Genomic DNA, 27,914 nt, shown 5'->3' with positions numbered 1-27,914 from the left:
AATTTCTTTATTTGAAGGAATGGTATAAAGAACTTAAGTGGATGTTTCGGTACAACTTATAGAAAAGGTAAAGGAAACCCCAGTATGCATGCACTGCCTTGGTGACCAGGGAAGTCACCCCGTGGCTATGGGGAAATTAGCCTAAGGCTTAGCTTCCATTATCACTGTCTCCCAGGGTGTGCTTGTCAAAGAGATATTCTGCCAAGCCAGATTGGGGTGCTCCCATCGTGTGCAAGTTGGTCACGTGGTCACCCAATTATTTGATGGATTTCACCTGCTCATTCAGGTAATGCGTCTCAATGAAGTCACACAAATGGGGATCATTTTTGTCAGTGGCCAGTTTGTGCAGTTCCAGTAGTGACTGATTCACATTTTTTTCCAAATGTAATGCACACTCCATCGCATTCAGCCCGCTCTCTCAGTCATCATGGTCTGGTTTCTTGATATCCTGAAGGAAGATGCGGCCACCTCGTTGATTCTGCAGCTTCATCAGTTTCGGCATGTTCCCTCTCCTCATGAGATTGGTGAAGAAAGTACTTGGCAAAGTTCTTCAAAGGCACATCATCGCGGTCAAAGTAGTAAGACATGGACAGGTAAACATAGGAGGCGTAGAGCTCCAGGTTGATCTGGCGGTTGATGGCGGCCTCTGAATCCTGGTGGTAGTTCTGGCGCACCTGCGAAGGCGATGCGGTCGTTATGGCGGCGGCTAAGGAGAGGCGGCGGCGGCGGTGGCTGCGCGGCGCTGGAGAGGCGGTGGGGGCCTTGGGGCGGTCCGAGGGCGCGGTGTGGAGGTGACGGAGGTGTGGAGGGCTGGCTGTGGGCGGCCGGCCGGGGTAGGGGACAAGCGCCGGGTTCCATCAAGCGCTGTTGAAGCAGGAAACCGCGGCGACTCTCGACGAAGAACATCTGAAGGTATAATCTTTTTAGGGCTTCTCCAAGGTGTTCCTGGGGAAGGAAAGAAGCGATACATCTATTTGGATGCTTGAAGCAAAGATGTGGGCTATTTCCTTCTCCTAATATTTATATTTGTCTTTGCAAGTTTCCTTTTGCTTTATGAAATAGGTATTACAGGGGATATCTACGTATCCTCTCTTCTTCATACAATTTTGTTATTTAGTTAGGGATTTCTTTCTTTTCTTTTCTTTTTTTTCTTTTTTTGAGACGGAGTCTTGCTCTGTCACCAGGCTGGAGTGCAGTGGCGCAATCTCGGCTCACTGCAACCTCCGCCCCCTGGGTTCAAGCGATTCTTCCACCTCAGCTTCCCGAGTAGCTGGGACCACAGGCGTGCGCCACCACGCCTAATTTTTGTATTTTTAGTATAGACGGGGTTTCACCATGTTGGCCAGGATGGTCTCGATTTCTTGACCTGTGATCCGCCCACCTCGGCCTCCCAAAGTGCGGGGATTACCAGCGTGAGCCACCGCGCCCGGCCGAGGGATTTATTTCTATTGAAAAAAATTGGAGCCAGGTGTAGGGGCTCACTCTTGTAATCCCAGCACTTTGGAAGGCTGGGGCGGGTAGATCACTTGAGCCTAGGAGTTTGAGACCAGCCTGGGCAACCTGGTGAAACTCGGTCTCTACAAAAAAAATTTAAAAATTAGCTGGATGTGGTGGCACGGGCCCATGGTCCAAGCTACTAGCAAGGCTGAGGTGGGAGGATTGCTTGAGTCCAGGAGGTCAAGGCTTCGGTGAGCTGTGAGTGCACCACTGTACTCCAGCCTGGGCAACAGGGTGAGACCCTGTCTCAAAAAAAAGAAAGAAAAAGAAAAAAAGTTGCCCTTAGAATTAGCCCATAGGGGCATTTTTAGCAAGATTTTTTTTTTTTTTTTTTTTTTTTTTTGAGGCGTGTTTCGCTCTTGTTACCCAGGCTGGAGTGCAATGGCGCGATCTCGGCTCACCGCAACCTCCGCCTCCTGGGTTCAGGCAATTCTCCTGCCTCAGCCTCCTGAGTAGCTGGAATTACAGGCACGCACCACCATGCCCAGCTAATTTTTTGTATCTTTAGTAGAGACGGGGTTTCACCATGTTGACCAGGATGGTCTCGATTTCTTGACCTCCTGATCCACCCGCCTCGGCCTCCCAAAGTGCTGGGATTACAGGCGTGAGCCACCGCGCCCGGCCCAAGATTTTTTAAAGAATGTTCTTTTCAGTTTGCTTTCTGCTTTCTTTCCTGCCTCTCCCATCCTTATGACTTTATTGAAGACCTAGAGCCTGTGTTAGGAGTCTAGAGGCAGCACAGTTCCTGCCTTCAGGAAGCTCATAATCTGATGGGGAAGATGGACATCAGCCTTGCAGTGGTGTTGGGGTTTAGGAGATCTTTTCAGACTTGCTTTGCAAAAAGATTTTCTCTTTCCTTTCTGATATCTTGATGCCTGCCTTGAACATTTCCTATTCCCTTCTGTTTTATGGGCTACCAGATAGTCCAGAATTGCAGTAAATAAGAAGAAAAGAGGGCTAACTATGAGTTTTAAGGGTCTCCCTACATGTGAAGTGTTGGGTTTTAGTAACAGTTTTAGTGTTGGGTCTTATAATAATCATGGTTATCAACTTTGTTGCAGATAATTGTACTGGCCAGAATCCTCTAGGTGAGCAGGAGTGTTACTCTCTCTCTTTTTTTAATCTTATCTAAAAATGTGTAACATTTTATTCTCTAGTGATGTCAAACAAAGGGGTTATTGCAGGGGTAAAGTAACATATAACAAGGAATGCCTATATTTTCCCCTATTAAATATTTTGTACTTTGGCCACTTGCAAATGGCAGGGGTATTGAAGGATTAAGTAAGATGATAACAAGAATGCCTGGGACATGGGATACCGATTCATGGCAGCTGTTATCAAAACTCATGCATTTTCTCAGCAGCACCTGCTCTCACTGAGGGCCAAACCTGTGACTACCTGAAGAATCCTCTGAGGTAGGGTGCAGTGGCTCATGCCTATAATCCCAACACTCTGGGAGGCTGAGGTGGGAAGATTGCTTGAGTCCAGGTTTTTGAGGTCAGTCTGGGCAACATAGTGAGATCCCATCTCTACCAAAAAAAAAAAAAAAAATACAAGTTTAGCTGGGCATAGTGACACGCACCTGTGGTCCCAGCTACTTAGGAGGCTGAGGTAGGAGGATTGCTTGAGCCCAGGAATTTGAGGCTGCAGTGAGCTATGATTGTGCCACTGCACTCCAGCCTGGGCAAAAAAACCGAGACCCTGTGTCTAAATAAATAAATAAAATGAATCCTTTGAGAGGAACTTGCTGCTTCCAGTTTTCAGATTTTTATGGTTCCTGCTTTCCCAGATTGCTGGATTTGTTTTTTTGTTTGCTTGTTTGTAAGTCTGTTTGTTTGTAAAGACTGGGTCTTGCCCTGTGCCCCAAGTTGGAGGGCAGTGGCTATCATAGCTTACTTCAGCCTCAAACTCCTGGGCTCAAATGATCCTTCTGTCTCAGCCTCCTGAATAGCTGCGACTACAGGAACACACCACCACACTTGGCTAAATTTTCAAATATTTTATAGGGACAGAGTCTCACTATGCTGCCCACACTGGCAGATTTCTGGTTTTTATCCTTTCAATATACATGTTACACAAATTCAACTAATATCATTGTGAAAAACATGAGAAGAAAAGCTCAGCACCGTATCTCTATGCGCTTGCCTTTTCTAGACATTTTATATAGCTGGAATCATATAATATGTGGTCTTTATGACTGGCTTCTTTTATTTAGCATAATGTTGTAAAGGTTTGTTAATTTTTTTTCTTTTTGAGACGGAGTTTCATTCTTTTTTTTTTTTTTTTTTTTTTTGAGACGGAGTTTCGCTCATTACCCAGGCAGGAGTGCAATGGCGCGATCTCGGCTCACCGCAACCTCCGCCTCCTGGGTTCAGGCAATTCTCCTGCCTCAGCCTCCTGAGTAGCTGGGATTACAGGCACGCGCCACCATGCCCAGCTAATTTTTTGTATTTTTAGTAGAGACGGGGTTTCACCATGTTGACCAGGATGGTCTCAATCTCTTGACCTCGTGATCCACCCACCTCGGCCTCCCAAAGTGCTGGGATTACAGGCGTAAGCCACCGCGCCCAGCCCTAAAAAAATTTCTTGTAGAGACGAGGTCTCGCTATGTTGCCCAAGCTAGTCTTGAACTCCTGGCCTCAGGGGATCCCCCCACCTCAGCCTCCTCAAGTCCTGGGATTATAGGTGTGAGCCACCACACCTGGCCTAATCTGCCTTTTGTGAATTGATTTTTCAGTGAAACTTCTGAGGATGAAGAACTTTTCCCTTCGCCCTTATATTTTCATACAAATAAAATTCTTCACAATTCAAATATTGTTAAAAGAAAAACTTCAGCTGAATTAAATTTAAAGGAGTTTAATTGAGCAATGAACAATTTGCGAATTGGGCAGCCCCCAGAATCACAGCAGATTCAGGACTCCAGGGATGCCTTGTGGTCAGAACAAATTTATAGACAAAAAAGGGAAGTGACGTACACAAATTGGAAGTGAGGTACAGAAAGAGCTGGATTGGTTACAGCTTGGCATTTGCTTTATTAGAATACAGTTTGAACACTCAGCAGTGTATGAGTAGTTAAAAGTATGGCTGCTGAGATCGGCCAAGACTCAGCTATTGTTACAGGCACATACTGCTAAGTTAGGTTTTCAATTTTGTCTACCTATTAAGGTAGATTATGGTTTGTACATAAAGACTCCAATATAAAAGTACAGAGTTCTGGTGGGGTGCAGTGGCTCATGCCTGTAATCCCAGCACTTTGGGAAGCTGAGGTGGGTGGATCACCACAGGTCAGGAGTTTGAGACCAGCCTCTTCAACATGGTGAAAACTGTCTCTACTAAAAATACAAAAATTAGCCAGGCATGGTGGCGGGCACCTGTAATCCCAGCTGCTCGGGAGGCTGAGGCAGGAGAATTGCTTGAACCTAGGAGGTGGAGGTTGCAGTGCGCTGAGATCTCATGACTCCACTCCAGACTGGGTGAGAAGCACAAAACTCTGTCTCTGAAAAAAATAGTACAGAGTCCTTCTCAGGCCCTATTTAGTTTGCTTTAACATTATAAAAATCAGTATCATTGTCAGGTGGGATAATCCTTACCTGTTCCTCCTTTGGAGGGGAGATAAAACATGATGATTGGAGATGCATGAAACTTAAAGTTTTTAAAAAAATAAAAAAGAAAAAATCAGTATCACGTTTCACTGGTGTTATGTCTAAACTCACATATATAGAAATTTAATGGTAATTTAAATTGCTTAATATTGCAGAAATATTGTAAACTGCGAGGAGCAATTGTTGTAACTACTTTACCAATTCTTCCTGCCTCCAAAACATGATTTGAAACATAAAGAAAATGGACACCTGGTACTGAGAAATACTTTGTTATGCAATAATGTACTGCATTCCTGCTATTGGAAAGGAAGGACCTGAGAGGTAATTAATTTGTCTTGTTTAGTACCCAGTTGCTTATGCTCAAATCTTTTCTGCACTTGGAAGCAGTGAGTCTCTGATTTTGTCAGTGACATAACCCACCATTTAACCCACAAACCTCACCTCTCCAAAACTTAATGCTTTTGTACATAGAAACGTTACAAAATAAATTTTAACACATTGAAAACTAGTGTTTACCTATGTGGTCAAATTAACTTATTTTGTATAGACCTCAGAATAAAACTTGATCTCAGTCTCAAGGAATGTCCTCTAAGGCCATAGACTATGATGTGCAAGTTGTGCCATGAACAACCCTAGGGGTCACTATTCACAGGGTAGTACATCTGACATTTTTAAATGATAATTTTCCAGCAGATGGCAGTAAATTGTGTGGAAGAAAGGTAATTTTAAAAACATTCTCATAAAGGTGTTATATAGGCTAGGAGCTATATTGGGTCATTCCTCTCCCCAGAGGTAATCTCTTATAAAAGTTTGAAGTTGTCCTTCTAGACCATATATTCACATACATATATATATATCTACATAGAAAAACAGAGGTTTTATTATTTTAAAACTTTTTTGAGAGGCTGAGGCGGGAAGATCACGGGGCCAGGAGTTCGAGACCAGGCTGGACAATGTAGTGAGATGCCAACATCTCTACCAATAAATAAATAAATAAATAAAACAAAGTAAAATAATAAATAAATGAAAAATTTTTAAAACATATTAACAGTAGTGAAGCAGGAGAATAGGGTCTGGAGGCAGGAAACCTAAAGCCGCATTCATGCTGACTTCCTAGAACTAAATCAAAAGGAAAACCCCAAATTTCAAAACCTAAGTAACAAAAGGACCAAAGGCTACTCCCTTTGCAAACCGCCCCTGCTCTCCACTTTCTCCCTGGCAGACAGAAAACTGAAAGTACCTCTGATTGTTTGCTTTGTGCAACCAATCAGATGTTTGCATAGGAGTGCAACTTTGTAATTTCACTTTAGCCTCTGATTGGTTGCTTTGTGCAACCAAATGACCAATAAAAATCCTGTAGAGAGTATTCGGACCCCAGAAGACCCTGCAACCAGGGCCCTTGAGCCACTGCTTGAACTACTCTTACCCTGTGGAGTGTACTTATGTTTTCAATAAATCTCTGCTTTCCTCACTTCATTCTTTCCTTGCTTTGCTGTGCATTTTGTTTGATTCTCTCTTCAAAATGCCAAGAATCTGACAACTTGCAGTCAAGACCCTCCACCATTAACAAATAGCAGGGCACTATATTTTCTATCTTGCCTTTCTCAGTATGCCTTAAAGATCTTTCAATGTAACCATATGTAACCCTGGAACTAGTCCAATCTGGTTCAACTTTGTCAGCAACAAAATGTGACAAAATGATGAGTTGTTTTTCTGCTCCCAAGGACCCCCAGGTTGCAAGTCACCTAACCAGAGTATGGCCAGAAGAATCAAGCAGGCCCAGGTCCTGACCTCAGAGCCAGCTGGAATGAAAAAGCCAACCACAGGCAGAATCTAACTAAGTGCTTGGACTAAGCAACAGGGACCAAGTTAAAAAGCAAGGGGCTCCCTGTTTTGTTGGAGTATAAACTTTTCTAAAAGCCAAGGACCCAACATCACCTCATTGCATGATCTCATCAGGTCACAGCTTCTTTGCATGAACCCAATCCCTCTCTACCCATAAAACCTGCCCCAGACCCCAGCTTGAGAGACAGATTTGAGAATTGCCTCCTGTCTCCTTGCCAGTCAAGTTACAGTGAAGCTTTTTATTTTCTCAAAAGTCAATCCCATATCGACTTCTTGGTTTCTTTTTCTTCTTCTTTTTTTTTTTTTGAGTTGGAGTCTCACTCTGTTGCCCAGGCTGGGATGCAATAGCGTCGTCTTGGCTCACTGCAACCTCCACTTCCCAGGTTCAAGCAGTTCTCCTGTCTCAGCCTCCCTAGTAGCTGCGATTACAGGCGCCTGCCACCACACCCAGCTAATTTTTGTAGAGATAGGTTTCATCATGTTAGTCAGGCTGGTCTCGAACTCCTGACCTCGTGATCCACCTGCCTCGACCTCCCAAAGTGCTGGGATTACAGGCATGAGCCACTGCTCCTGGTCCCATGTCAGCTTCTATGTGTGTTGAGCAGCTAGTCCTTGCTCAGTAACATATAGAGTTAGGTCATTTTAAAATCTGATGTATAATATTCCACACTATGAATATATATGGATTATTAAAACATTTCTGTATTGGTGAACATTTAACTTGCTTCCAGTTTTTTGCTGTTACCAACCATGCTTCAGTGTCCACCCTTGTGCATATCTTCTCAGGCACATGTGTGAGGGTTTCTGTAGGAGAGATACTGAGAGGTAGTATTGCTGGGCCATAAGGCACATATGAGTTTAGTTTTGATAGTGAAAGAGGAGGTGGGACTCAACTCTGGAGGAGAGGCTTGGACACCAGACCAAATTGAGGACTAGCTTAAACAGGGCCAGGGTGGAAGCAACTTTCCATAAGACATGCCCACCAGTGTGCCATGTCAGTTTGCCATTGCCATGGCAACACTCAGAAATTGCCATTCCTTTCCATGGCAATGACTCAATGACCTGGAAGTTACCATGCTTTTCCTAGAAATTCCTGCATAAACTCCCCCTTAATTTGCATGTAATTAAAAGTGGGTATAACTATGACTGCCGAACTACCTCTGAGCTGCTATTCTGGGCACACTGCCTGCAGGGTAGCCCTGCTCCACAGTTGCAGTACCTCTGCTGCTGCTGTACACTGCTGCTTCAATAAAAGTTGCTGTTTAACGCCACCAGCTCACCCTTGAATTCTTTCCTGGGTAAAGCCAAAACCCTCCCAGGCTAAGCCCCAATTTTGGGGCTTGCCTGTCCTTTCAATACAACATTGCTTAATTGCTCTCTAAAGCTGCTTTTCCAGGCTGGGTACAGTGGCTCACACCTGTAATCTCAGCACTTTGGGAGGCTGAGGCAGGCAGATCACCTGAGGTCAGGTGTTCAAGACCAGCCTGGCCTACATGGCGAATCCCTGTCTCTAATAAAAATATAAAAATTAGCCAGGCGTGGTGGTGTATGCCTTTTATATTTTTATAAAAATATATATTTTTAATATTTATAATATAAAAAATTTATATATAAATTTATATATAAAAATAAGTATCCCCAGCTACTCGGGAGACTGAGACAGGAGAATCATTTGAACCTGGAAGGTAGAGGTTACATTGAGCCAAGATTGTGCCACTGCATTCCAGCCAAGGTGACAGAGTGAGACTATCTCAAAAATAAAATAATAGGCCAGGCCTGGTGGCTCACGCCTGTAATCCCAGCACTTTGGGAGGCTGAGGCAGGCAGATCACAAGGTCAGGAGTTCAAGACCAGCTGGGCCAATATGGTGAAACCCTGACTCTACTGAAAATACAAAAAAATTAGCCGGGCATGGCGGTGTGTGCCTTGTAGTCCTAGTTACTCAGGAGGCTGAGACAGAAGAATCGCTTGAACTTGGGAGGTGGAGGTTGCAGTGAGCCGAGATGGTGCCAGTGCACTCCAGCCTGGGTAACAAAACGAGACTCTGTCTCAAAATAAATAAATAAATAATAAATAAATAAAATTGCTTTTCCAATTTACACTAATGAGCAAAGCATGAAACTATCTGTTGCCAATATGTGATATCCTTAATGCAAAAATTTTTTGACTTGGCTGGGTGTGGGAGCTTATTCCTATAATGCCAGTGCTTTGGGAGGCTGAGGTATTCAAGACTAGCCTGGGCAACATAGTGAGACCTTATCTCTGTAAAAGAAAATAAAAAAATAAAAGTTAAAAAAAATTTTTGGGGCTAGGGTGAGTGGCTCACATTGTAATCTTGGCATTTTGGGAGGGTGAAGTGAGCAGATTGCTTGAGCCCAGGAGTTTGAGATCAGCCTGGGCAACATGGTAAAATCCATCTCTATTAAAAATACAAAAAATTAGCCAAATGTGGTGGTGTGCACCTGTAGTTCCAGCTACCCAAGAGACAGATGGGAGAGTCACCCGGGCCTGGAAGTCTGAGGCTGCAGTGAGCCATGATCATACCACTGCACTGCAGCCTGGGCAACAGAGACAGAGTGAGACTCTGTCTAAAAAAGAAAGAAGTTTTTTTTTTTTTTTTAAATAAACTGTTGAGAAATGGATTCTCCTTTATGTTTATTAGTTATTGGTAATTCCTCTTCTGTGAATTGTCTGTTTATATTGGAGGAATTAAGAATATAACACCCCTGGCTGGGCGTAGTGGCTCATGCCTGTAAGCCAAACACTTTGGGGGGCCAAGGTTGGAGGATCACTTGAGCTCAGGAGTTCAAGACCAGCCTCGGCTACCTGGCAAGACCCCATCTTTACGAAAAAAAAAAAAAAAATTATCTGGGCATGGTGATTTGTGCCTGGAGTCCCAGCAACTTGGGAGGCTAAGGTAGGAGGATCACTTGGGCCTGGGAGGTCAAGGTTTCAGTGAGCCATAATTGTGCCACTGCACTCCAGTCTGAGCAACAAAGACCCTGTCTCAAAGAAAAGAAAAAAAGAAAGGGAGAGAATGTGACCTTCATTCTGTTTCTTAAAAGGACATGAAATTCCCATGTGAAAGATGCAGCATTTCTTTGGGAGGCTGAGGCTGAGGTGGGAGGATCGTTTGAGTACAGCCTGGGGAACATAGCAATATCTTGTCTCCAAACAAGCAAACAAACCTCCCCCTGTCAAAACTCCAACCATTCTTAACAAGGTTGTAAAGATGAGACTGAGAAACTTCTGTACAGACCTTGTTAAAATAACTCTAACTGCTTCTGGCTCTTCATTTTCTTATGGGGGCTCCCATGCCATGAAAAACTTTTATTAAATAAACTTGCATGATTTTCTCCTGTTAATCTGTCTTATGTCAATTTAATTCTCCAGCCCAGCCTAAAAGAGGACAGAGGTGGAGTTTTGCTGCCTCTACAATACCTTCAGTGCTTGTCTCTTTGTGTATGTAGATATATATATATATATATATATATATATATATATATATGTATTTATATATAAATAAAATATTTATAAATATTTATATACTATACTCTATTTTCTATATAAATACATAGAAAATATATAAATAAATATCTTATAAATATAAAAAATTTATATATGCATATATAATGTATATATAAATATATATATAGTGTGTGTGTGTGTATATATATATATTTTTTTTTTCTTGACAGAGTCTTACTCTGTCACCCAGGCTGGAGTGCAGTGGCACAATCACAGCTCACTGCAGCCTCCACCTCCTGGGTTCAAGCAATCCTCCCAATTCAACCTCCTGAGAAGCTAGGATCACATGTGTGCACCACTGGGCTTGACTATCTTTTTTTAATTTATTTTTTGCAGAGATAAGGTCTCACTATGTTGCTCAAGCTAGTCTTGAATTCCTGGGTTCAGGTGATCCTCTGGCCTTGGCCTCCCAAAGTGCTGGGATTACAGGAATGAGCCACCAAGCCTGGCCTGTTTATATATTGTCGAATGTACTCTACATAACATTTGAATGGTTCAAAAGGATGTAGATCAAAAAGCAAACTTCCTCCCATGTTTGCCCCCACCTCCTTATTTCTCCTAACCAAAGTTTATCCTTTCAGAGTAATTTCATACACATATATAGATTGGTTGTTTAAAAAAATTTAGAGCCGGGCGCTGTGGCTCACGCCTGTAGTCCCAGCACTTTGGGAGGCTGAGGCGGGTGGATCACGAGGTCAAGAGATCGAGACCATCCTGGTCAACATGGTGAAACCCCATCTCTACTAAAAATACAAAAAATTAGCTGGGCATGGTGGCGCGTGCCTGTAATCCCAGCAACTCAGGAGGCTGAGGCAGGAGAATTGCCTGAATCCAGGAGGCAGAGGTTGTGGTGAGCCGAGATCGCGCCTTTGCACTCCAGCCTGGGTAACAAGAGCGAAACTCCGTCTCAAACAAACAAACAAAAAAATTTAATCCTATGTATGTCCATTCACAGAAAATTGTAAAAATGAGTACAAGTACACTTTCTTCTGCAAAAGGTGTCATAATGAGATTTGGATATTACGCGACCATTTATTTAGGAAAGATGTTTATGAAGATGTTCATGTTTATGAAGCTCTTTCCTACTCTGTTGCAGTCCTGGACTTAGTTACTTATTTCTGTATTTATTTATGGAGACGGAGTCTCGCTCTGTCACCCAAGATGACACGTGCCGTGACACGATCTCAGCTCACTGCAACCTACGCCTCTCAGGTTCAAGCGATTCTCCTGCCTCAACCTCCTGAGTACCTGGGATTACAGGTGCCCCCCTCCACCACATCCAGCTAATTTTTGTACTTTTGGTAGAGACGGGTTTTCGCCATGTTGGCCAGACTGGTCTCCAACTCCGGGTCTCAGGTGATCCACCTTCCTCGGCCTCCCAAAGTGCTGGGATTACAGGTGTGAGCCACCACACCTAGCCAGTAATTTATATCTATTACTTCCTAATGACAACCCTGTTGAGTAGGTGCTACTTCACAGATAAGAAAACTGAGGGCTTAGAGACGTGAAGTGACTTGCCCAAAGAATTTGGGGATTAGAACAAGATTTTTGGCGCTGGACCCTGAGCCTTAACCACTGTTCTCTACTACGTCCACATGGTTATAGACTATAATGCATCCAATATCCAGAACTAGTGCCACGTGTACAGGTACTAAAGGCTATAGCACATGCAGAGCACTGAGAAAACCAAACCCAACCAAAACAAAACAAAGCAAAAAACCTAGCTCCTTCAAGCAGGAAGATGGCTTCTCTACTGGTCTCTCTGGTTGAGTGTTGGTGCCAATTATACCATACTGCAATTTATATCAAAGGCTTAGAAATTAGATGATTGGGACTGGGTTTATGTTTGATATGCTCAGTAATGCTAAGCTTTGTTTTGTTTTTGTCAGTTTTAATCAACCAATTTATTTTTAGTTTATAATAATAAAATAAAATTCACCATTGAAACCAATGCTTTTAAAATGCAGCTTTTTTTTTTTTTTTTGAGTCGGAGACTCGCTCTGTCATCCAGGCTGGAGTGCCTCTTGAGTTTAAGTGAATCTCTTGCCTCAGCTGCCAGAGTAGCTGGGACTACAGCTGTGCACCACCACGCCTGGCTAATTTTTATATTTTTAGTAGAGATGGGGTTTTGACATGTTGGCCAACCTGGTCTTGAACTCCTTACCTTAAGTAATCTGCCCACCTCAGCATCCCAAAATGCGGGATTACTGGAGTGAGCCACTGTACCCGGCCTTAAAATATAGCTTTTGATAATGCAAGTCCTCTTTTTTGTTTTCGTTTTCCCTTTCCCAGGAATGAAATTACTTTGGTAGAGCAGAATGAGCAGGACTCACTACAGAGCATCCCTTGGTGGTCCTGGGGAATATTGCACAAGGTGCCTACCTTTGCTTGGGTGTGTGCTCCTGTCGGTTGTGTAAAGCCAAATGAACATGAAGCAGATCGTGTGGTGATAATTCATATTATAGACACTTTAGCATTTACAGTAAGGATTGGTCTTCTTACTTGCAACTTCTGCTAGTGATAAAATGTGAGGATGTGAGATACCCTTAGTGCTTCAACTTTGAAACAAAAATTTAAACTATTCCTTTTTCAAACTTCTGAATTGTTACCATTTGCAAATACTTCTCTGAGTAGTTTGGAATTTTGTTAATATTAAGCAATCAAATAGAGGGGATAAATGGGATGTTGACCCTGATAGGAGATTCCAACGATTTTTCAAAAATCCCTGATTTCAAATCTTGGTGTTCAGCAAAACAGCTTCCAATGGTCATTGATTTCTTTATAATTAGCAAAAGCTACAAAATTGAATTCATCAAATAAATGTACAGTAATGGAATTGTGTTTTTCTTTGTTTTATAAATGAGGTTCATTTGAAGAAAGGGTTCAGTTGCTAAAGGCATTTGAAAAACCAGTAAATTGGACCACTGTAGAGAGGTTACTGTAGGATTCTGAGAGTTCAGAGTGTCTGCAGGAGAATGGAACACAGAAGGTGAGTTCCACCATGATCTGGCTAAGATGAGATGTATGGATCTTGGACCTGAGTAAATTAAAGGAAGGAATTGGGTCAAAGAAAGTGCCAAAGTTAGCGGGTTTGGAGTGTTAACTGGAAGCACATTAATTCACTAATAAGAATAAGAAGGTGGGTGCATGGATGAGAAGTTAAATCCCTTCATCTGGGAGGCAGGCTTACGTTACATATTTTGAAAAACTATATTAGATTGATATTTGAGAGTGGTTATTTTATTCACCATTAATCTATATTTCATCTTTTTGAAAAAAATAGTAATTATGATCACAAGATCACAAATCAAAATCCAAATTATTTGTCATTTGTTTAATTTTTTTCTTAAATCCCATTATTAGTTGTTTCATGAAAGGTAAAAACCATCTTCCCTTCATTGCAAATATTTCCTGTGACAGTGTTTCCCAAGAAGGCAGGACCATTCATGAACACTTAAAGATAAAGCGTTTCTTAACACAATGTTATGTACATTATCAGTTAATTATAATATCTGAACACCAAGTCCAGGCAACTTCCATTTTTACTATCTGTGGATTTTGCAATTTTTCCAAGAGATGGAGGAAGGACAGTGGGTGGAGATGGCTTTCTTTAATGTGTGTAACTAAGTGTACTTAGCTTGGAGACAGGAGAGATTGGAGAAGAGGATCAAGTTATAATAATAGCTAAAATGTACTGAAAACTTGCTGTCTACCCAGCACAAAAGCTTTACCTGGGTTATTTCATTTAAACTCCACAACAACCCTGTGAAGGTGGTGCCGTGGTACATCTACCACAAATACAACAGGAAAGTGAGGAGTTTCTCAAGTGCTCCCATTACAGCCCTAATTACAAAGAACTGAGAAGATATGCCATGAGCCATGAGACACAGAATAAAATACCTTTCCCCACCATAAGGACATTACACCGAGAGGCAGAAATGGTCATTTTTTTTTTTTTTTTTTTTTTTTTTTTTTTTAGAGAGTCTTGCTCTGTCGCCCAGGTGGGAGTGGAGGGGCATCATCTTGGCTCACTGCAACCTCCCCCTCCAGGTTCAAGTGATACTCCTGCCTCAGCCTTCGAGCAGCTGGGACTATAGGTATACACCACTGCACCTGGCTAATTTTTTGTATTTTTAGTAGAGACGGGGTTTCACCATGTTGGCCAGGCTGGTCTTGAACTCCTGACCTCAGGTGATCTGCCCGCCTTGGTCTCCTCCCAAAGTGCTAGGATTATAGGCATGAGCCACCATTCCTAGCCTGGTCATAAATGTTTGTGTGTGTGTGTGTGCAATTTCTCCACCTGAGAAAGGCATGGAAGTTCTATGCCCCTCCCCCAATGCCTTGCGCTATGCATCACTTCATCTGTATTCTTTCTGCCATCTTTCTGATAAATTTATGTGTTTCCCACAGTTCTGTGAGCCATTCTAGCAAATTATTTGAACCTAAGGATGGGATTATGGGATCCCCAATTTAGAGCTGATGGTTCAGAAGCACAGGTAAACAGCCTGGGCAGAGCTTGCAATTGTCATCAGAAGCGAGGGGAGGCAATCTTGTGAGATTGAGCCTTCAACCTGTTGGATGTCTCCGGGTAGCTGGTATCAGAATTGAATTGGGGCCGGGCGCAGTGACTCACACCTGTAATCCCAGCACTTTGGGAGGCTGAGACGGTTGGATCACTTGAGGTCAGGGGTTCAAGACCAGTCTGGCCAACAAGGTGAAACCCTGTCTCTACTAAAAATACAAAAATTAGCTGGTCATGATGGCACATGCCTGTAATTCCAGCTACTTGGGAGGCGGAGGTGGCAGTGAGCCAAGATTGCGCCACTGCACTCCAGCCTGGGCAACAGTGAGATGTCATCTCAAGAAAAATAAAAAGGAATTGGGTTGGAGGACACCCAGCTGGTGACCGCTGCAGAATTAACTGATCGCTTGGTGTGTGGGGAGAAACCTCCACATCTTAGTCAAAGAAGCCTTCCATGTTGACTGTGGAGTGAGACCAGAAGAAAAACTGTTTTTCCACACAGTTAGGCAAACTTTAAAAACTAAGGAATAATTATACTCTTAACTTGTAATTTTAACAGATCACATATTCTAAAAATAGCATCAAAATTATATTTTCTGTGCACAAGAACTACTCTTGGAAGCGCGGGCGGATCACGAGGTCAAGAGATCGAGACCATCCTAGCTAACATGGTGAACCCCGTCTCTACTAAAAATACAAAAATTAGCTGGGCGTGGTGGCACGCGCCTGTAGTCCCAGCTACTCGGGAGGCTGAGGCAGGAGAATTGCTTGAACCTGGGAGGCGGAGGTTGCAGTGAGCCGAGGTCTCACCATTGCATTCCAGCCTGGCTCCCGGTGACGGAGCGAGACTCTGTCTCCAAAAAAAAAAAAAAAAAGCAATGTTTATGGTGGTCTTCTCAGTAGGCCAGGGTTTTTTGTTTTTTTTTTTTGAGAGAGAGAATGTCTTACTCTGTCACCCAGGGTGGAGTACAGTTGTGAGATCCTGGCTCACTGCAACCTCCACCTCCTGGTACAAGCGATTCTCATGTCTCACCTCCCCAAGTAGCTGGGATTACAGACATGCGCCACCACATCCAGCTAATTTTTGTATTTTAGTAGATATGGGGCTTCTCCATGTTGGCCAGGCTGGTCTCCGACACCTGATGATTCACCTCACTCAGCCTCCCAAAGTGCTGGGATTACAGGCATGAGCCACCCGCCTGGCCACTAGGCAGGGTTTCTTAACCACTGTAGAGTCCCAGTTTTTACCCCACCCTACCGATGGTATAACAAAAATGCCACAATCTAAAAAGATGACCGGCACTTAAGTCAGTTTCCTGGATTCAGACTGCAAGTTACCATTCTTGATAGGGTTATTATTCTAACAGATATTTAAATGACTTTCAGTAGACTCTCCAAGGATTTGCTGCGGCTCTGTCTACAGCTGTAAAGTCATGCTCTTGACAATAAGTTCAGAAAGATTTTAATTTTACAGAATCTCTTAGGATCTTAGGTATATGCTGCATTTTGTTTTCTACTCAATGCTTTTCTTTGTGGAGCCTAGGGACAAAAATTTAAAAACTACACTGTAATTTGGTTTTCAAAAGTGATCATGGTTGCATTCACTTGTGTGTTATGACTGGTGCAATTTAGGAAATTAAATACCCGTGATTGAGGGTTCAGCAATACAACTTCAAGATCCAAGATATTAAGACACAACATTGTATATTTGTAAGTTTTGTTAGGGAGTTAACGTAGGTGTGGCGGGAACAGATGCATTTTCAGGTGGGACTGGAATGGTTCCCGGAGGATGAACAGCAACAAGCTGTGTCCAATGAGAAAATTCATGCTTGAAAAATGAAATATTAGGCTATGTTTATTATTCTGTGTCGTTCAGTCACTCATTAGCAGTTCAAGTGATGGCTGTGGTTTTCCATGCAAACAGGCATGGGGACCCAACCTCAGATGCCATTTGGGAAATGCCTTCCTGAGTCAGGTCCCTTGGCAGATCTCATAGCTTTCCTCTCAAATGCTTTATTAAGAGACATTTCAAACATATACAAACGTTGAAATAATTTTATACAAACACCCACAAGCCCACAACCTAGATGCTATGAACATTCTGCCATTCTTCTATCACGTTATTTGTCCTTCCCTCTCCCCATCGGCAATGCTCCCCATAACTGTGGGGTCGGGGTTAGGAAGCTTAAGGTGACTCAGGCGGCGATGCCGAAGGCTGCTGTTGGATCACCTCCAGCTTCAGCGTCCGGGCTAACGGGGGCATTTCCTCCCTAACCGAATTCCAGGCAGGAGGCCGGCTCGGCAGGGCGGGGGGACACCTGGGCTGGGCTGCGCGAGGGAGCGGAAGCACGACGAGCGGCGGCCACACGCGGACGGCGGGTACTGAGCGCGGGCGCGGGGCCGCTACGTGCGCGGGGTGCGCGGGGCTGCGCTCGCGTGCGCTCGTGTGCGCTCCCGCCGCCGCCGCCGCCGCCACCGCCGCGCGCCTTTGAGTCAGCAAACTCCGCGGCCCGCAAGCCCTGCTCGGCCCTACCCTGCTCTGCCCGGAGGAGTCGCCCGTAAGTGAGAAGAGACCCGCTGAGGGGGCCTCCCCTGCGCCGCCTGGGTGGGGACAGCGGCCCTTCTTTCCAGAGGCGCTGGCCCTTCCCTCTGCACCCAAGTGCCTGCACCCTTGCGGGCTGGGAAGAGGTTTGGGTCCCCTGGGCTTGGAGCAGAGGAGCCGCCTCCTTTTCAGCCGAGGTGTGCCAGGCAGGGAGAAATGGTCAGCTGGCTGCTAGAGCGGGGAGACGGAGCGTGAGGATGCAGGGGTTCTAGCCTGAAAAGACACCCCGGGGAGAAGGTGGGGCAGAGGTGAATTCTAGATTACGGAAGAAGTGCTGTGGCACCTTACACCAGGCCGGGTTGGGCGGAGGAGGGGCCGGGCGGGAGGGCTTTTTTTTTTTTTTTTTTTTAATTCATGAACAGGTAGCTTTGAGTTGAGGTATTGGGAGCGGTAGGCAGGTTTATTCGTAGGATTGTGGGATTGTGGGAGAAGGCCCGAGGGAAAATCCATATTGACTGATTATCAGATTTGGTGACCAGGAAAGCAACAGCCTGTTTTTCAGTTCCGATGTATCATACTTTTCCCAAATTACACGGATTATTCAGGGGGCTGGTCATAGAATGGGGAGCAACATGTCCTGCTGAAAGGAAGGGCTTCTATCTCTGCACGACACGTTAAGAATGGTGGAATTAGAAAATTAGAACAGGGAGGAGGCTTGCACATGATCTCCATCAAACCTTTCATTTTACAGACAGGGAGGCAAAGGCGGGGGGAGGCCAAGTATTGTGGCCAGGATCATTCAGCCAGATGGGAGCAGAACCAGGCCTACAAGCTGGCAGGCTTCTGACTTCCACCACAGTTACGTCCACCTTTGGGGGCCTGGGAACTGGGTTTGGATTGCGTAAACTCCTCCTCCTCTCCTGGGAGGGGGCTGGGCTGGAGGGCTGAGGCCTTCACCAGGGGGCACTGCTTGGATAGTTGACCGGCCTCTGCCGGGCTCCTCAGTGGGAGAATGGAGGTGAGGTCAGGGATTCCTGCCTCGCCTCTGCCATCACTTCCAGTGATGCCTATTCCTAAGGTAGGTACATAGCTGGACCTTTATTATTCTTAATATTATTTTCTTTTTTCTTTTTCTTTTGAGACAGGGTCTTAGTCTGTTACCCAGGCTGGAGTGCAGCGGTGTGATCTCAGCTCACTGCAAACTCCACTTCTCAGGCTTAAGTGATCCTCCCACATCAGCCTCCCTAGTAGCTAGGACCATAGGTGCAGCCACCACACCCCTGACTAATTTTTTTTTTTTTAGAGACAGGGTTTTGCCATGTTGCCCAGGCAGGTCTGGAACTCCTGAGCTCAAGCGATTCACCTGCCTTGGCCTCCCAAAGTACTAGGATTACAGGGTTGAGCCACCATGCTCAGACTTTTATTACTATTTTTTAAAGGAAGGGTAGACTTGAGATTGACCTAAAGGGCAGTTTTTAATAAAAATACAAAAATAAAATACATTTAGAAGAAACTGTAAAGATGTGAAATATCAGTGATTAGCATGGACTCAACTGGTTGTCCTGTTTCTTCTGCCACTCCATTTCATTTTCACTTTTGATTACGATTTAACTGGGGAGGACATCAGTGTTGACAGTGGAACTTGCTCAAGCTGACACTTTGCCTCTCCAGGGAGTCTCCCCTCTAGGCTGGTACACACTTCCTCTTAATTTACTAATGGGAAGAACCCCTGAGTTAGGGAACCTAAAATAATAGAAATAAACACGTTCATTTAAAAAAAATAATAAAAGTGTGTTAATGAAAGAGCAGCATTAGTGTACTACTACAGCAGTTCTGCTTGGCTCTGGAGCACTGGATATCTTTTCTCAGCCCTAGGATCACTACTTTAATTTTAAGGCTTCATTTTGCTCATTCAGCTACTGGGGAAAATGACTTCTTTTTTTCCGTTTTTGGAGTCAGGGCTGTGGTTTCACAACCATTTGATGAAAGACAACTGGTTGAGAACAGAGCCCAGTCTACGCAGATTTTCATTTCCTAACATGGTGGAGAAGCTTTTGGCCAAGCTCATGGTTGACCCTGTGGGGAAGCCCCCAAATTTAGCACTGTTATCTCCAAACATTTCTCTTAGTAATCTAGTAGCTGTGAATTAGCTCTTCTGTTCTCTAAGCCCTATTCAAAGAGGAAGGTGTATAGTGTAGTGGTTAGAACTTGTGATTCCAGACCCATCTGAGTTGAAATCTTGGTATAATAATTTTCTAAGCATAGTTTCATTGGCAGGGCACTTAACACTCTCTGAGTTGTCTATTATTCAGAAAAAAGGGTGATGGTAATCTTTGCCTCCCAGAACTGTTAATACAACAGCTGACATTTATCGAGCACTTATTATGTGCCAGGCATTGTGAAAAGAGTTTTTATATGGCACTCTCATTAAGCCTTGAAACATTGTCCTCAGTTTACGTCTGGGGAAACTAAGGCATCAAAGTATTTATGATTTCTCTAAACTCCTCAGCTTACAGTGTTAACTACTCAGCAAATGTGTGTCAGATTTTTTTGTTTGTTTGTTTGAGACAGAGTCTTGCTCTGTCACCAAGCTGAAGTGCAGTGGCGTGATCTTGGCTCATTGCAACCTCCGCCTCCTGGGTTCAAGGGATTCTCCTGCCTTAGCCTCCTGAGTAGCTGGGACTACAGGTGCGAACCACCACACCCAGCTAATTTTTGTATTTTTAGTAGAGACAGGGTTTCACCGTATTGGCCAGGATGGTCTCCATCTCTTGACCTTGTGATCCACCCGCCTGGGCCTCTCAAAGTGCTGGGATTACAGGCATGGGTCACCATGTCCAGTCCAGATTTCTATTGTAAGCTAATAGCTATCTAGGGCTTACTGTGGCGGGCCCTGTTACAAGGGTCCTAGGTACATTAACAACCCTTAAGATAGGTATTTTTTTCTCCCCTTCTTTCTTTTTATAGATGTGGAAACTGAGGCACAAAGCCCAAAGTCAAACAGCTAGTAATGCTAGAGCCAAGATTTGAACTAGCATTCTGGGTCTGGAATCAGTAGTAACTCTCAGCCACCCACCTGCAAATGTAAAAGGCTTAGCCAGGCTTCTATCAAGGGCAACTCCTATTGATACTTACATTTGTTTTTCCCTAAGTAACTATTCCTTGCTCTCAGTTTCTGAAGAAGAGATGCTTTTAGTTCTATAAATGATTCAACTTTACTCAAGGCTTTGTGATTCTGCATATATTTCTATTGTAGTCTCTGTTATTTTTAAAAGCTTGTGCTAGGCCTCAGTAATCTTGCCTCTGGGGATAGGGAAATAGTCTTTGTCAGCTCTGTGAACCCCTTTCAAATATATGATTTTGTTTTTACTTTTTTTTTTTTTTTTTGGTACTTTTGTAGAGATGGGGTTTTGCCATGTTGCCCAGGCTGGTTTTGAACTCCTCAGCTCAAGCAATCCACCTACCTCAGCCTCCCAAAGTGCTGGGATTACAGATGTGAGCTACTGCGCCCAGCCTGATTTCATATTCATGTGCAAAAGTGCATTATTCTGGGGGAGAGAATCTATAGCTTTCTTCAGATTCTTACCTGGTCATGCACGGGAGAAAGAAAATCATTACTGATCATTGTATTCTAATAATCTCATTTTACAAATGAGGCCATCAAGGCCCAATGGAGAGGCAGAATAATTTAATCTGAACTACACAGCTACTTAGAGGCAAAAAGGGGACTCAAACTCAGGTCCCTGCACTTCTAGTCTCATATTCTTTCCGTTATAGCCTGATAGGTCTCTGTGGATTAAGTGGTGTCAGATCAATAAATTATGAATTGCCAGAGACCCCTCAGCTCTCTCACCTGGCTACATGAGAGGCTGAGGTGGGAGGATTGCTTGAGCCCAGGAGGTTGAGGCTGCAGTGAGCTGTGACTGCGCCACTGCACTGCAGCCTGGGCAACAGAATGAGACTCCATCTCAAAAATAAATAAATAAAAATAAACCCCCAGTCCCCTGAAGTCTGAGATTTCTGCGTAGTATGTGGCTCACTGGGAAGTAAGGCCATCTCCTGGCTGAAGATTGATGCTCCAACAATTAAAGAAGACTAAAAGAGTTGGGGTATGGTGGCTCACACCTGTAATCCCAGTGACTCAGGAGGCTGAGGTGGGAGGATTGCTTGAGGTCAGGACTTTGAGACCAGCTTAGGCAAAATCTGGGTGTGGTGGTACACATCTGTAGTCCTAGCTTCTTGGGAGGCTGAGGTAGGAGGATCTCTTGAGTTCAGGAGCTGGAGGCTGCAATGCAGTCTCTCAGTCTCCCCCGACCCTCTTTATGAATTTTTGCCTTTATCATGCTGAACTCCTCAACTTTCCTCCACTCCTCTGGCCACTCTGCTCCATTCCCTTGCCTGTTCCTCTGCTTTCTCTGATTCCTTCAGTTGAGAGCTCCTTGGAGCCTATTCTGAGTCTTCTTCTTTTCTTTATGTTTTCTCTCTAGATCTGTGGTTTTCCGAGATTTTTGTGCATACGAATTATCTGGGAAACTTGTTAGGCAGATTTCTGGGTCTCGATATTCCAATTCAGTAGTTCCAGGATGAGACCTAGGAACCTGTATCTTATTCCTGGGTGATCCAGAGGCTGTGACACACTGAGGACAAGCTGTTTCATTCTATGACTTTAAGTATTGTTGATAAACTGCTAATTCCCTGGTGTGGATATCTAGCTCTCTCTTGACAGCTCCAGATTAGATATTTAACATTGAATTTGACTGTGGCTTCTTGGGTGTGTCGCAGACATCTCAAATTAACTTGCCCAATACTTGGTCCTCTCCCCGGTTTTGTAAGGGCCTAAGGCTTGCATAGTTTGGGACCCTCTGTAAGAAAAAGAACACATAATTGAGAATACAAAATGAGATTTGGGAAGGTGGTGGTGCACTGTACAGATGAGGGCTTGCAAACCTGGCTTCTGTAGCCTTGGGTCATTCCTTCTCTGCTCCCCTGCTCACCCCAACACCGTCTCCTCCTTCAGCCTTCCCTATCTGAATAAAGGCCTATGCTTTCCATTTGTTTGTTCAGGCCAGAAACCTAGGAGCCTTTCTCATCTTCAGCCCACTTCTGAGCCCTCTGAAGGTCTTGCATGATTCTTCAATTCAGTCCCTCCTTGTCTTGAATCTTAGGTTGCCATTGTCACTTTCATACTAACTTCTGATCGAGTCTCTCTGGTTCCACTTTGCTCCCCTCCAATCTAATTTCCCAGAGGCATACAGAGTAATCTTTTAAAGTACATTAGAACATGTCACTCCAGTCCTGCCATGTGTCCATAGAAATGGCTGGGCCTGGTGGCAGGGCCGGGGTGTGGGCAGATACGAGAGGGTCAGGGTGGGATCACACCACATAAGCTTGACCGTCCCAGAACCTTGAAAGAAGTGGGGGTGTGTCTGGGGAGGTATATATACAAGAATTATCAGCTGTACTTGTTTATTTCAGTCCTACTTTACCACGTTTCACTGGAAGAACTTGAGCTGTGTAAGGCCTGTGAACACAAATGAGGGTGGGTACTCCCTAATTATTTGCTTTTTTCAGTGCATTCCTGTGGCATTTGATATTAAATAGTGCAATCAAACTATGTTTAATTGCTTTGGGGAAGAATCACACATTCTCTGTTAACCCCGGTGTCATCTTTTAAGCCTGGGTTCCTGTTCCTTAGAGAGCTGATTAAGCTTGGTGAGAACCCGCAAACCCATGGCCCAGGGAAATCCAAAGCCCTGCTCAGGTTTTCTGTGAATTTCCTGGGGGATGGATGGGAGAGGCCTCATGTACTTTCTTTTTCACCTTGGTGTCAGCTCCGACACAAACTCAGCCCCTTCCCTCCTGGATGGAGAAATACACCACCACTACCATGTGTTTTGTTAGTTCAGTGGACTTTACTGGGTTAGTGGAAAAGTCACCCTGTGGGGCTCCTGACCTTGTGTCGTCTTCTGGGTCCCTCTTTCCTCCTCTCATCCCTACCCCTCACTCCATCCCCCTCATTTGTCCATGAGCTCCAGTCTTCTTCCTCTGTAACTATGGATATTCTCCAGTCTTCAACTTACAAACCGAAATCAAAATACAGGGCAGAACAAAGGGCTTTATATGTAGGCAACCAACACTCCTTAGAAGTTATAAACACAAACACACACAAAAGAGTTTTCTATCACACTGTAATTATCTTCCCCTTTCTCACTGATGTAGCAGCTCTTACTGTAGTGTCATTTGGAAGAGCTGGGGAGATGTGCTCCTCCTGCCGCCCCTGAAGGTCAATGTCTGGGTTAGGGGCAGGCAGTGTTAGCTCTGGGTTATGGGATCTCACAGCCAATGACTTGGAGGTTCTTCATCAGCTTGTCTGCAGATGATCAGACCCTGAGAAACTGAGCTCCTTCTGCACAAACACACAGGAAACTTCATATGCTGGGAAATAAGCTTAAAGATTTACAACCAGGCACAGACCGGATATTGCCATTTGCTAGTCACCTCACTTCGCTAGTGGTTGGGAAACCTTGAAAAATGGTGGCCTCTATTTTGAGGACTTTGCCAAACTGAGTTTTTAGACAGACACATGTTAAATGCCCTTGGATTACAGTCATTATTGCCAGCAAGTAAGAGTTTAAGAATAATAACTTTGGCATTTCACCCACTTCTATTGTTTTTAAATTTATTTATTTATTTTGAGACTGAATCTCTCTGTCACCCAGGCTGGAGTGCAGTAGCCCAATGGAGGCTCACTGCAACCTCTGACTCCCAGGGTCAAATGATTCTCATGCCTCAGCCTCCCTAGTGGGATTACAGGTATGAGCTACTGCACCTGGCTAATTTTTTTGTATTTTATTTTTTTGTTGTAGAGATGGGCTTTCGCCAGGTTGGCCAGGCTGGTCTTGAACTCCTGAGGTCAAGTGGTCTGCCTGCCTCGGCCTCCCAAAATGCTAGGATTACAGGCATGACTCACTGCACCCAGCCACATTTTACCCACTTTTTAGAAGGACTTTCTAGATCAAGGCCAGGCATTGGACATCCGTGAGTAAATGATCCAACTCTCACAGGGAATGGCCACAGTGTAGCCAAGTTTTAGAGCATATAGATTTAAAATATGCTGCTCCCTAAATATTATTATCCCATCTGACAAACAAAAGATGCTTGAAGAGAAATTTTTTTGAGACAGGGTCTCGCAGGCTGGAGTGTAGTGACATGATCAAGGCTTCCTGGGCTCAGGTGATCCTCCCACCTCAGCCTCCTGAGTGGCTGAGACTACAGGCACTCACCACCACGCCTGGCTAATTTTTTTGTATTTTTGTAGAGGTGGGTTTCGCCATGTTGCCCACCTGTTCTGAAACTCCTGAGCTCAAGCGATCCGCCCTCCTCAGCCTCCCAAAGCACTGGGATTACAGGCGTGAGCCACTGTGCCCAGACAGAAAATTTTTGTAAAGAACAAATGCTCTGTGATCATGAGGAAGGCACCTCAGTATTTTTCACGTTGGGGGTCCTGGGTAAGTCTGAGAATGAACAGTGACTGTAGCTGGCACAGTTGGAGCCCGGCAAAGGCCTCCATGCTTGCTCATTTGGTCTTTACAGGAGATCATGAAGCAGGCATTTATCCCCTCTTACCGATGAGAGCACTGAAGCACAGAGAAGAAATAATTTGGCAAAGGGCAGAATGTGAATTCATAACCAGGTGGTCTGGAATCGAATGCCTCACACTACCTTTACCACTCACTATGCCCTCCTGCTCACTTTAGTGGGGCAGTCCCCCTAAACTGCTCCTCAGAAGTGGGTCTTCATAACAGAGGCACTGTGAGGGAAAGAGGGTTATTTCCAGTGTGTTACAATGGGGTTCCTTTAAAAAAAGATAATTTCTCTTTCTGTTTAGAAGCAGAACATTTAATGTTGATTTTTTTTCTCTCATCTGCATCTCTGTATCTTTTCCTTATCTCAGCCCCAAGCTGCTGTCCAGATGCCTGAAGACTGCCTCTCCCATGTGGATATCCCCATCATCCTAACATGTGCCCAGTGGAACTCAGTTTCTTACCTCTCAAAACAGCCCCCCTTTCCAGCTTCCTCATTCTACTGGGAACACCAGCCTTCTTCCAGTCACCCGGCCTATGAGTCATCCTTGACTCCCTTTTCTCCATCATGCCCTGTGTCCAAATTTTTCTTGTCATTTATTTATTTATTTGTATTTTTTTTTTGAGACAGGGTCTCACTCTGTCACCCAAACTGGAGTGCAGTGGCGTGATCTCGGCTTACTGCAACCTCTGCCTCCCAGGCTCAAGCCATCCTCTAACCTTAGCCTCCCAAGTAGCTGGGACTATGGATGTGTGCCGTGAAACCCAGCTAATTTGCACTTTTTTTTTAGAGGCGGGGTTTTGCCATGTTGCCCAGGCTGGCATTCTTTTTTTTTTTTAATAGTCTTTATTTTTTAGAGTAGTTTTAGGTTCACAGCAAAAATGAAAGTAGAGAGCTTCCCTGCTCCCCATAACCCACCTCTCCCATTATCAACATCAGTGCCTCGGGTACACTGGTAATGGCTGATGAACCTGCATTGGTACATCATCATCACCCAAAGTGTACATCTGCAGTTTACTTTAGGGTTCATTCTTGGTGTTGCATGTTCTATGGGTTTTGACAAACATGTAATGCCATGTATCTGCCATTATAGTATCACATCGAATTACTTCACTGCCCAGAAAACCTCGGCTCTGCTTCTTCTTTTCCAGTGTGCTTCTCCATTTTTCCTGCCCACCTGAGTCCATGAGCTCTTCCCCTGGCTGGCACATTCCATCAGTCTCCTGATGAAGCTCATGACCTGTAATTTCTCTCCCCAGCAATCCATCCGACACCCATCCTAGATGAATCACTGCCATCATGTCAAGCTTCCACTTATTCCATCCCTGCCTTCCAACAGGATAGAAGTCCAAATTCCTCTTCTTGTTCTTCAGGGACTTCCCAATCTTAAAATGCTCATCACAGCCTGTGATATTATGATATATATGTTGGTTTTGCCCACAGTTCCTGGCCCATAACTTCCATAGCCCTGTTACAGTGTTTGGGTGTTTTAGGCCTCAGAAGCAGGCCTTAGAAAACAGGACCTCTTTCTGACCTTCTCCTGCTCTCCCTTCAATCTGCTCCTGTTTCTCCCCAAGGCTAATCTTCCCCTGTGTTTCCATAAAGAAATTCTCTGACTTATCTTGCCTGATTGTAGATCATAAGATCCTCATTTCAGGAGGGGTCCTACCCTTTACCCTGGGGGAAGCAGTGCTGCACCAAGACCAGAAGAATCTGAACAGACAGGCCTTGGTGGGTTCCCCACTCAGTCTGTTAGTATTGGGTCATATCCTTTTTGTCCAGTCACATTTCTGCATGGTGCTCATGCTTCATTCATCCTTGTTCAGTGAAGTTTCTGTAAAAGGCCCAAGAGGACAGGGTTTGGAGGGCTTCTGGATGGCTGAACACATGGAGGTTTCTGGGGGGTGGTGCACCCGGGGAGGGCATGGAAGCTCCACACCTCTTCCCCATACCTTGTCCTGTGCTTCATCGGAAGAGACTTTCATCTGTGTCCTTTGTACTATCCTTTATAATAAACCAGTAATGAGTTTTGTGAGCCACTCTAGCAAATTAATTAAACCCAAAGAGGAGGTTGTGGGATCCCCAGCATATAGCCAGTGAGTCAGAAGCACGGGTAAAACAGCCTGGGGCTTGAGATTGGCACTGTAAGTGGGGGCAGTCTTTTGGGTCTGAGCCTCAACCTCTGGAATCTGATACTCTCCCCAGGTAGGTAGGGTCAGAACTGAACTGAGTTGAAGGACACCCAGCCGGTGTCTGTCGCAGAATTGATTGCCTGCTTGTTGGTGGGAAGAAGTCCCCACACACTTGGTAATGGAAATTTTCTATGTTGATTGATTGTCTTTGAGTAAGAGAATTAAAAAAAAAAATGCTTTGAATTTGAGTTTTTCCCACTCAGACAGCCCTTCAGACAAACCTCCTCGTGATATTCTGCCAGCACAGCCCTCCATTCATGGGGGATTGGGCCCCTCACTTCTCCCAAACTCATTACTGCCTCTTAATCACCTCAGGCTGGTCCTGTTTTCTCTGCTCGTCCTAATGCGAGCATCAAGACCTGTCAAGCCCCGCCTTCTTCATGAAGCCTCGCACTCCGTTCTTCCCGTTAGCCCTGCTATCGGTGCAATTTCTTCTGGCACATAACAGTGAGCATTGTGTTACAAGTGTTCTGTTTCATATCTGAGTCTTGACATCTTTAGGTATTAGAACTCAAGGAGTGTTACTTAATCATCCAAAAAAAGAAAAAAATTCTCACCAGGACGAAACCTGGAACTCTCACACAGTTGGTCTCAGTGATTAT

At 44.4% G+C, this 27,914-nt stretch overlaps 1 protein-coding gene and 2 pseudogenes across 4 annotated transcripts in view; 2 read left to right on the top strand and 1 right to left on the bottom strand.

The window, feature by feature from the left end:
* Positions 1-27,914, bottom strand: part of LOC135276509 (uncharacterized) — a 28,089-nt pseudogene continuing 175 nt past the window's right edge.
* On the top strand, positions 5,065-5,205 carry LOC135276582 (U8 small nucleolar RNA; annotated as a pseudogene).
* Positions 17,343-27,914, top strand: part of SNX10 (sorting nexin 10) — a 76,010-nt gene continuing 65,438 nt past the window's right edge. Inside the window, exon 1 of one of the 4 annotated variants that reach the window (XM_021670144.2) lies at positions 17,343-17,552. The gene's annotated coding sequence lies outside the window, so the exon portion shown is untranslated. Of the gene's footprint in view, positions 17,553-17,718; positions 17,734-17,817; positions 17,845-27,914 lie in introns of those variants that run through there. The other 3 variants (XM_021670145.2, XM_064380530.1, XM_021670147.2) reach the window with 3 other exon arrangements.

This window comes from Aotus nancymaae, unplaced genomic scaffold, assembly GCF_030222135.1.
Source record: "Aotus nancymaae isolate 86718 unplaced genomic scaffold, 86718_ANA_hifiasm-v0.15.2.pri h1tg000025l, whole genome shotgun sequence".
Lineage (NCBI taxonomy): Eukaryota > Metazoa > Chordata > Mammalia > Primates > Aotidae > Aotus > Aotus nancymaae.
Note: the sequence above shows the minus strand (reverse complement) of the source record. Positions and strands in the feature narration are given on the sequence as shown.